This window comes from Heterocephalus glaber, unplaced genomic scaffold (genome assembly GCF_053883595.1).
Source record: "Heterocephalus glaber isolate CG9 unplaced genomic scaffold, H.glaber_assembly_v1.0 deba00001613, whole genome shotgun sequence".
Taxonomy (NCBI): Eukaryota; Metazoa; Chordata; class Mammalia; order Rodentia; family Bathyergidae; genus Heterocephalus; species Heterocephalus glaber.
The window spans coordinates 17775944-17785466 of record NW_028258384.1 but is presented as its reverse complement, the minus strand read 5'-3'; positions in this window follow the sequence as shown (position 1 = coordinate 17785466).

Genomic DNA, 9523 nt, shown 5'->3' with positions numbered 1-9523 from the left:
ATTTACAACAGAGGCCTAAGATTTGAAAATGCAATAAAATGCAGAATGTAGATATATATTCACAATCACCTTCTAAAGTATCCCACAATGAACCAAAACCTCCCACTAATCCTGTTCTCTTGAAATTTCTATCACCTCCCCCAGCACCCAGGAGGAGGCTCCCCAGCCACGATTCTACTACGCCTAGGGCAGAGGAGGTGAGCCGCATGGGCACCAGCAGCACTCCCCCCCCCACCGTGGAAATGAGAAGACACGTAAACAAGCCTCAAAAACAGACTTCCAGAGCACCTACAACAACCCCAAAGGGAAACGAGCTGGAACACTATGTTACTCAAGCACCTGGACTCCTTGAACTAGCAAGAAAAGAGGATCTGGAAAAAATGAAATCAGAAATAATTTCTGAGATAACAGCAAAGATTGTGCCCATAATGCAAGACATGATTAATAAATCTAGAGAGGACACAGATAAAAAAATAGAGGATCTGAGAAACATGATGGAATCCCAACATAGGAAAAATATTGAATCCATAAAACAGATGCAAATAGATTTCCAGGAGATTAAGTAATCCATTGGATGTCTACACAGCAGAATGAACCAATGTGAGGACAGAATTTCAGATATAGAAGATAAGATTGCAATTAGTGACCAGGAAAAGAAAAATTGCTCTAAAATTGTAAGGGACCATGAGAAAGCAATCCAGCAGCTGCCAGACAATGCAAAGAAGAATAATATAAGACTGATTGGAGTCAATGAAGAAACAGGAGAGAGTGCAGATGACATAAAAAACTGTTCACAGAAGTGATGACAGAAAACTTCCCAAGCAGGAGAAAAGAACTTGACATACAGATAAGTGAGGCATATAAAACCCCAACTAGCCTTGATCAAAAAATTCTACACATAGGCATGTAATAGTTAGGATTCCAGAAACCCAACAGAAGAACAAAATTCTATAAGCAATGAGAGAAAAGAAACAAATCACATACAAAGGCAAGCCCATCAGAATCACAGCAGACTTCTCAATGCAAACCCTCAAGGCAAGAAGAGCTTGGAGTGATGTATTTCAAGCCCTAAAGGGAAACAGCCTCCAACCCAGATTGATAGACCCTGCAATACTATCTTTCAAAATTGGTGAAGAAATAAGATACTTTCATGATAAAGAGAACCTTAGGAACTTCATAAATACCAAACCAACACTCCAAAAAATTTTAGACTATATCCTAGGAAAAGACAATGAAGATCACAACCCCAGGAAGCCCAGCAGAATGAGTCTGTTGGGTGTGACAAATTAAACACAAAGGGGGAGATTCCAACAAAAAGAAAAAGTCATGACAAGGCTTTTAAAACTTTTAATTTCATCTCCCTAATGAGTTTATAATTCAATCCTGTTATTGTACTGATTGGTTTTTTTCTGATTCTAGTGTTGCACACCTTTCCTTGTGCTGTATTTATCATCTATTTATCATCTTCTTGTGTCTACTTTTTAATAGGGTTATCTATTAATGAGCTGTAAGAGTTCTTTATATATTATGGTCATAGGTTATATGCATTGTAAATATGGTCTGTTTAAGGACTACTTTTCATTTTAATGATGTCATTTAAAGTTCTGAATTTTGAAGGATTCTCATTTATCAATTTTTTCTTTTATGCATCATGTTTTTTGTATCCTAGGAAGTTCTTGCCTACCCTAAATTCATAAACATTTTCCCTTGTACTTTCTTCTTAAAGTATTATAGTTTTAGTCTTTCATATTTAGGTTCATAGATCCTTTCAAGTTATTTTTATGTATGGAAATAAATGGTTGAAGTTAATTTTTTATATACAGATACCAGGTATTCTAGTGCCATTTGCTGAAAACACCATCTTTTCCTCTGCTCTTGAATTGAGTTTATATTTTGTAAAATGTTACTGTTAAATAATCTTTCAGAACCAGTGGACCATATATGTGTGGCTCTATTTCTAGATTCTCTGTTTTATTCCAATGATCTGCATGTCTTTCCTTACACCAACACTGCCTTGATTACTGTACCTTTAGAGGAAGTCTTAAAATTAGGTACTAAACATTTTCAACACTGCTTTTATTTTCTTTTTCTTTTTACTTTTCTGAATCCTTTGTACTTCTGCATAGCTTTTAAATTTCAATAGCCAATTCTTCATTTATAGCAAGTATACATAGAGCTGAATTTTTATATATACCTTGTGTTTTCTAATCTTGCTAAATTCAAATACAAGTTCTAGGGGCTCCTAAAGATTTCTTAGTATTTTCTCTGTAGAAGATCATTTCATCTACATATAAAAATTTTGCTTCTACCATGCTGATCCTAACCTAATTGTGTCATTTTATTGCAAGACTATTTTGGTTTAGGCCTAAGTTTCAAAGTTTAATGGACAGATGAAGAGTAGGCATATCTGCCCTTGTTCCCCACCTTAGGGAGAAAGCATTATATCTTCTCCATTCATATAAGGTGGTTTTGCTGGAAGTATGGAGTACATGTCTTTGATCTGTTGAGAAGGTTCTGTTCTACTTCTAGTCTCTTGATAGCTTTTATCATGAACAGCTGTAGAATTTAGCCCAGTACTTTTTCTCAAACTAGTGACAGGATCATATGGCTTTTTCCTTTCCTCTATTTAAATGATGACTTTTGGGGGTGGATCATCCAATGCTGAACCAACTCTGCCATCCCTATAATGAAACCACTTTCTACATCCTGCCAGATCTGACTTCTAATAGTTTGTTTTGTTAAACAAATTTCTATGTTCATACTTTTTTCTTCTATTATCTTTATCCAGTTTTAGTATTAGCACAATGTTGATTTCCTAAAATGAGGGGAGAAGTGTTCCTTTGTGCTTTAAATGCTTGGTATAATTTATCAGTTAAATTGTATATGAGCCTGTTGTTGTAATATAGGTAGGTTTTCAAGCTAGGAATATACTTTCTTTAATAGGTGCTCTTCAAATTTTATATTTCCTCCAGAGTTAGTTTCATTAATTTGTCTTCCAAGGTACTTCTTAGAAGTTGTCAAATTTCTTTCAAAACAGATTTTTGTAATATGCTTTCTATACCCTTTCAAATTCTGTAAAATCTGAAAAAAAAAGAAATTTATATTATCTCCCAATAACAACAAACTGGGAATAAGCCTTTAATACATAATCCTTTTAGGGAACATTACAGATCCATACAATATCATTCCATCCTAGACCCCAATGCCCTAGTCAACTTAAAATTGAAAATATTATATATATATATATATGATTTTTTAATTCCTATTTCTTCAGTACACTTTAAACAAATTTATTTTTAATTTACAAATAATTGCATATATTTACAGAGTAAAATGTCATTTTTATAAATATGTACATTGTAGAATGATTAAATCTTGATAGTTAACATATCCATAGCCTGACATACTCAGTGTGTTTTGTTAATTCATTGAGTGTCAAATTATGAAATCAGGTAACCTGAAAGTTATCATCTACAGAAGATAAGAGAATAGATGTAGAGGTTACAAGTATTTGTTGCCAGAGACTGAATCCCAGCTCTGCTTCTTAGCTCTGTGACCTTGGGGTAGTTATCTCCTTTCCTGAATAAAGTCATGTACAAATTGGACCTAATAACCAAAATCTACTTCTTGAGTCATTGTTTGAGGACTACATGATTTAATAAACATAAAGCTTTTTAAAATAGAATTAAGCAAAGAATAAGTAATTGTTGTGGCTTGTGTCTAGATGTACCCCCAAAGCCTCATGTAGCAATGTAAATGTGTGTGCCTTTTAAAGAAGGATACATTTTTAATATATATGAGTGATTGTGGGGGAGTATGAGAAAACTGTTCTGTATCATATCAAAGAGAAAATGTTTATTACAAAAATGTTCTTTTATTATATACCATGTAACAATGTAAAGCAGTGTTATATAGAATTGAATGTGTAAATTAGGCCTTTAGATATGTTGCCTTTGTGCAGATATTTAAATGAATTAGTTGATTTCAGAGGTGGATGGGTCTAGGATATTTGATGCTAGGATTAAGTGTGTGATGCTGAGGTTAAGGGTGTATGATTACTAAATTAGCCCATTAATTGGTTTGGCATAGTTCTGGGTGTGGAATAATGGAAGGCCCACCCTGGGTATGTGTTGCACCACCCAACAGTGAGTATCCTGGAAGGAATAACAGGGAGAGGAAGGCTGTTGCTGTTGCTTCTTCACTACTTCTTTGCTTTGCTATCTTACCAACCATGGACTGTTTCTCATTTGCCATGCCCCTCTGCCATGGTATGGTGCCTTGGAGCCAGCCAACTATGAACTGAAATCTCTACAGACTGTGAGCTACAATACACCTTTTCTCTTTTAACTTCAGGTGTCAGATATTTTGTCACAGTATTGAGAAAAGTAACTATGTAACTAAAACAGTAATCCTTAACTCTCAATATTAGGAATACTTAGAACAGAATCATATTATATGTATCCTACAGTTTTGCTGCACTTTGTTTATGGTGTTTTATGTTCTTTCTTTTTATTGCTGTTAATTTTGTTTCCCTGTTTGTCAGAATTAACAGCAAAGATTGGAACTTTGTTTTTTAAATGTTTTTTAATCTTGAGAGTAAAATGTGCATACACATTCTCTTATGAGAAAAGTGTTTTTAGTTCAATTTGCAAGTAGGTGCTAGCCACTAAATTTGCACTTGCATTATTTATTTTCCTGCCCAATATTCTGTTCTTTCTATTTCTATGCCTGTTATTTTTAACCATGAGGTTTCCTTCTTTGCAACATCTACAATTTTATCATGATATTTAGTTCTACTGGAATTAATTCATTAACAACTACCAGGATATAATCTCACTGTCAAAAAAAAGACAATTAAATTAATTTAGAAGGTTCAGAAATATGGAATATAGTGAAAGAGAAAAAATGTTCTTTTTTTTTTTTTTTTAATGTGCCGGGGATTGAACTCGGGACCTTGCGCTTGCGAGGCAGGCGCCAGAACCACTGAGCTAAGTCCCCGGGCCGAGAGAAAATGTTCTTAATAATGTCTAACTCATATCTATCACCATGCACTAAACTATGATCGAAGTGGATTAAAGATCTAAATATTAAGACAGAAACACTAAACTTGCTGAAAGATAAGTTAGGTAGAACTCTTGAAGATATTGGCATAGGAAAAGACTTTATGAACAAAACCTCAACGGCATGGGAACTAGCAAAAAGAGTCAACAGCTGGGATTTCATCTTATTATAAACTTCTGCACTGCAAGAGAAACCACAAACAGAGCTAACAGACAACCTACAATGTGGGAAAAAAATTTTAGCAGCTGTAACTCAGACAAAGGGCTACTATCTATAATATATAAAGAACTGAAAAAATCAGACCCCCCAAATTCAAAGACCCCATTCAAAAATGGGCATCTGAAATGAACAGACATTTCTCAAAGAAGTAAAAGCAGAAAACAAATATATGAAAAAATGTTCAACATCACTGGTCATTCGAGAGATACAGATGAAAACAACACTGAGATTCCACCTCACCACAGAAAGAGTGGCTGCTATCAAGAAATCAACCAATAACAAATGCTGGCGGGGGTGTGGAGAAAAAGGAACACTTCTTCATTGTTGGTGGGAGTGCAGACTGGTGTGACCACTATGGAAATCAGTGTGGAGATACCTCAAAGAACTAGGGCTGGAGGTCCCATTTGACACAGCTATTCTCCTGCTGAGTATCTTCCCAAAAGAATTAAAATAATCACACCACAGAGATATATGTGCACCCATGTTTATAGTGGCACAGTTTGTAATAGCTAAAGCTTGGAAGCAGCCCAAGTGCCCATCAACTGGAAACTGGATAAAGAAGATGTGTTTTTTTTTAATATAAAATGGAGTACTACTCAGCCATAAATAATGAGAAACTAGGGTCATTTATAACTAAATGGATGCATATCAAGACCATACTTTTAAGTGAAATAAATAGGACACACGTGTAAATACCGAATAGTTTCTCTAGTGTGAGAAACTGAGAGTATAAATAAGGATTAAAAGGATTAATAACTAATAATTGATACTTTGAAATAGGAAAATGTCCAAAGGGGTAGGGTTGGTGGGAGGAGATGAGGAAAGGAAAAAATGGAAAGGCAAAATTATGAGGAAAGAAAAAAAAGTGGAAATGAAGCCTATGTAAATAGGGAAGGGTGGAGGGGTGAAGGCCTTACAGGTAATGGGGAAAAAATAAGAACCAAGATACATCATGTACAGGTACAAACACCCAATGATAAATGTAAATGTATTATATACCTAAAATGTACCAATAAAAGAATTTAAGCAAAAAAAAAAATAATAATGTCTAAGTTAGAAAGTATTCTACTTGGATTGTGAAGTCTCATTAAAGATGGCATGTAGAGCCAAAACAAAAAGGATACTGTAGAAAAAAAAAAAAGGTCCCTTTTATTTTTATCTCTTTTGATCTCTAAATATCTCATGAAGTTTAGATTCAATAATATAATATTATTGAGTATTTTATTATGTACATATAACAAAATAAGCACTGTGTCAGAGATGCTGTGTGTGTCAATAAGTTATTCTCATTTTCAGAGGTGAAAAATAAGATTCTAAAGATTAAATAACTTGGCCAGAGTCATGCACCTCTGTAAGGAACAGCACCATAGTTAAATTAATGGCCATTCTCCTATTCCACTGAGTCAAGCTGACATATAGAATTTGCAAAATATGACATGGATCTCAGAGCACATTTCATATCCCTTGACACTTAGGTCAATTTTTATCTCATATACACAAACACGAACACCATTTTCCTTAAATTAATTTACTATTTCCCTCAAAACAGGTTTTTTAGCTTAATAAAAATTTTAATTTTAAACCTTAACCTATTATTTATGTTTTTAAATACAGTCTTAGATTATATACCAGAGTATATATAGACTGTATGTGTGTCCCTTTCCACCCAGACACAAAACAATAAATACCCATTTATTCTTTATAATTTATGGCAAATCTTTTTCTTTCCCTGGTTTCAGTTGTGAAAATGGAAGCAAAATAAGGTTATGCAATTTTCCAAAGTCATACAATGACATATCACAGTCCTTAAAAGTCCAGTAGTAAACCTCTCATTTGCACTTTTTCTACTATCAATATATAGTAGTTTTTCTTTTTTTCTCTCTAATAAACAATTATACCAATAGTGTATCCAGAATATAATTAAAATGGGTGTGTATTTTGGAAAGTAAATATATAATCAAATTATTGTTGAATTTGGAAACAGTTTTAAGTATAAATGTCTACATAAAATAATTTCCTTGCCATATTATTAACAGTTTAGTATCATAGAAGCAGAAATATTAAGGTATCAATCATAGACAAATAGAAAATATAAATTTAAACACAAAAATTAAATCTCTGAAACTAAACTGAACTTGTGTGGCAATGAGATTATTGGAAAACTAAAAAAAGGGGTAATTTAAGCTCCTTCCTAAAATAATTTCAATTAATATATAATCTGAGTGTAATGGCCTAATGAGAAAGGAGAGAGAGGAAGGGAGGGAGGGAGGGAGAGAGAGAAAGAGAGAGAGAGAGGCAAGGAGGCAGTATAGAGGAGGTCAGGGAGAGTAGAGGATATTCGAGAAGCTGAAGGTTACAGAGTGAGCCAGGTCAGAATTCCCACATATATTTTTGGTAAGAAAAACAGATCCAACAACCATGCTCAGCAGATCTTTTTAGCAATTTTTAAAGGGATTACATATTAATCATTATATCTTATATACTTCCTGAAAAAATAGTCTGCATGATAAAATCTTCATGAGTCATAAGGATATCTGAATTGTAGGTGAAATATAAAGGACATTTATCCATGTAAAAGGGCTTTCAGGTTTTAGTTATTATTGTCATCACTGTAGGATTTTACTGCAAACAACTCCATTTGTTGATTATAAAATGACAAAAAATAATGTGTTTTGTTTTAAGGAAACCAGGGCATATAAAATTAGTACAAATGAATTTTAATCCTGAAAAATAAATCTTACAAATGAATAGAATTTAGTCAAATGATGCCTAAATTTGTTGAAAAATTGCAATTTCTGATTTCAGACTACACATGCTTTGTAATTTTGGCCCAGTCTGCAAATTTAGGGAAATATTTGTTTTACTGTTATGAAATCTGGGGCTATAGTTAAAGTAATCCACACTCCTCAGTGGGATGCTGACACCTCACAGACTTTTCACCATGCAGGGTTTATTTTCAGCACTGGAAAGACAGAGTAACAACCAAGCCTGTGATAAAAACAGCGGAGACGAGCCATAATAGAAACATGTTTAAAATCATAAACATCCTGTACTGACTATACATTTGATGGTAAACTGTCCCCTTCAGGGAACAAGATTATTGGAAATGTAGTTTTCAAAAAATGTATAGAGATCATTCTGACCTGTATTGCTAGTTTTCTAAAATTCATTGCACCTGTACTTATTCGATAGGGATTGAATTTAAAAGTTGCAATCAGAGTTGCCAAACATCAGATGTAATATTAAATAAAAAATAAAAGTAAAAAATTTTAGAAAAAAGAAAAGAAGGATAGAAGGAAGGAAGGATCATATTAGTTGTCTTTAGATTTGTGTGGTATCAACAAGGAATTCAGATACTGCAAAAAGAAAGAAAAATGAGAAAGATAATATAAAATGGTAAATATACAAAAATCACCTCAACTACCAGTCAAATGAATTGTGCATTACTATCACTATTAGTACACAGTCTTTATCAGTAAAGTTCCAAATATAAAAGGAATTGTTGGATGAAAGAGCATTGTAGGGGAGTTTTCTGGGAGCTACTTTTCTATACTAAGCACATTTTTATTTATATTGCTTATTTAATACTGGCATCTGCTACCTTCTTCTATATGAGAGGTCAATAAAAATAAAAGTTTCTAAGTAACTTTGATTCACACTAACCTGTGTTTGAAATAATTGGTTTATTAATTTTCAAAGACAATACCATGATATCTTCAAAGAAGGAGTGTTAGTCAAAGCCTCTTCTACTCCAATGTGTCTTTGGTAGAACTGAGAGAAGCTAAAACCAGTCAATTGTCAATTTTTATTATCATGAATTGGTACAAGTTTTTCTTGTTTATTTAACAAGATGGGGATGTCATAAAATAACATAATTCATATTTCCAATATTGTTATACAGATTTAATCCAATCCTAATCAAAATATTAACAGCATACCTCACAGAACCAGAGAAAACATTCCTAAAATTCATTTGGAACCAGAAAAGGCCCAGAATAGCAAAAACAATTCTGGGTAATAAACGCAAGGCAGGAGGCATCACAATTCCTGACTTGAAATTATACAACAGAGGTACTGTGATAAAAACAGCATGGTACAGGCAAAAACAAAACAAAACAAACAAAAAACAAAACAAAAAACCACCAGACCTGAGGATCAATGGAACAGATTAGAAGATGCAGAAGAAGCTCCAAGCACACTTAGCTAACTTATCTTTGAAAAAGGGACCAAATACCTTCACTAG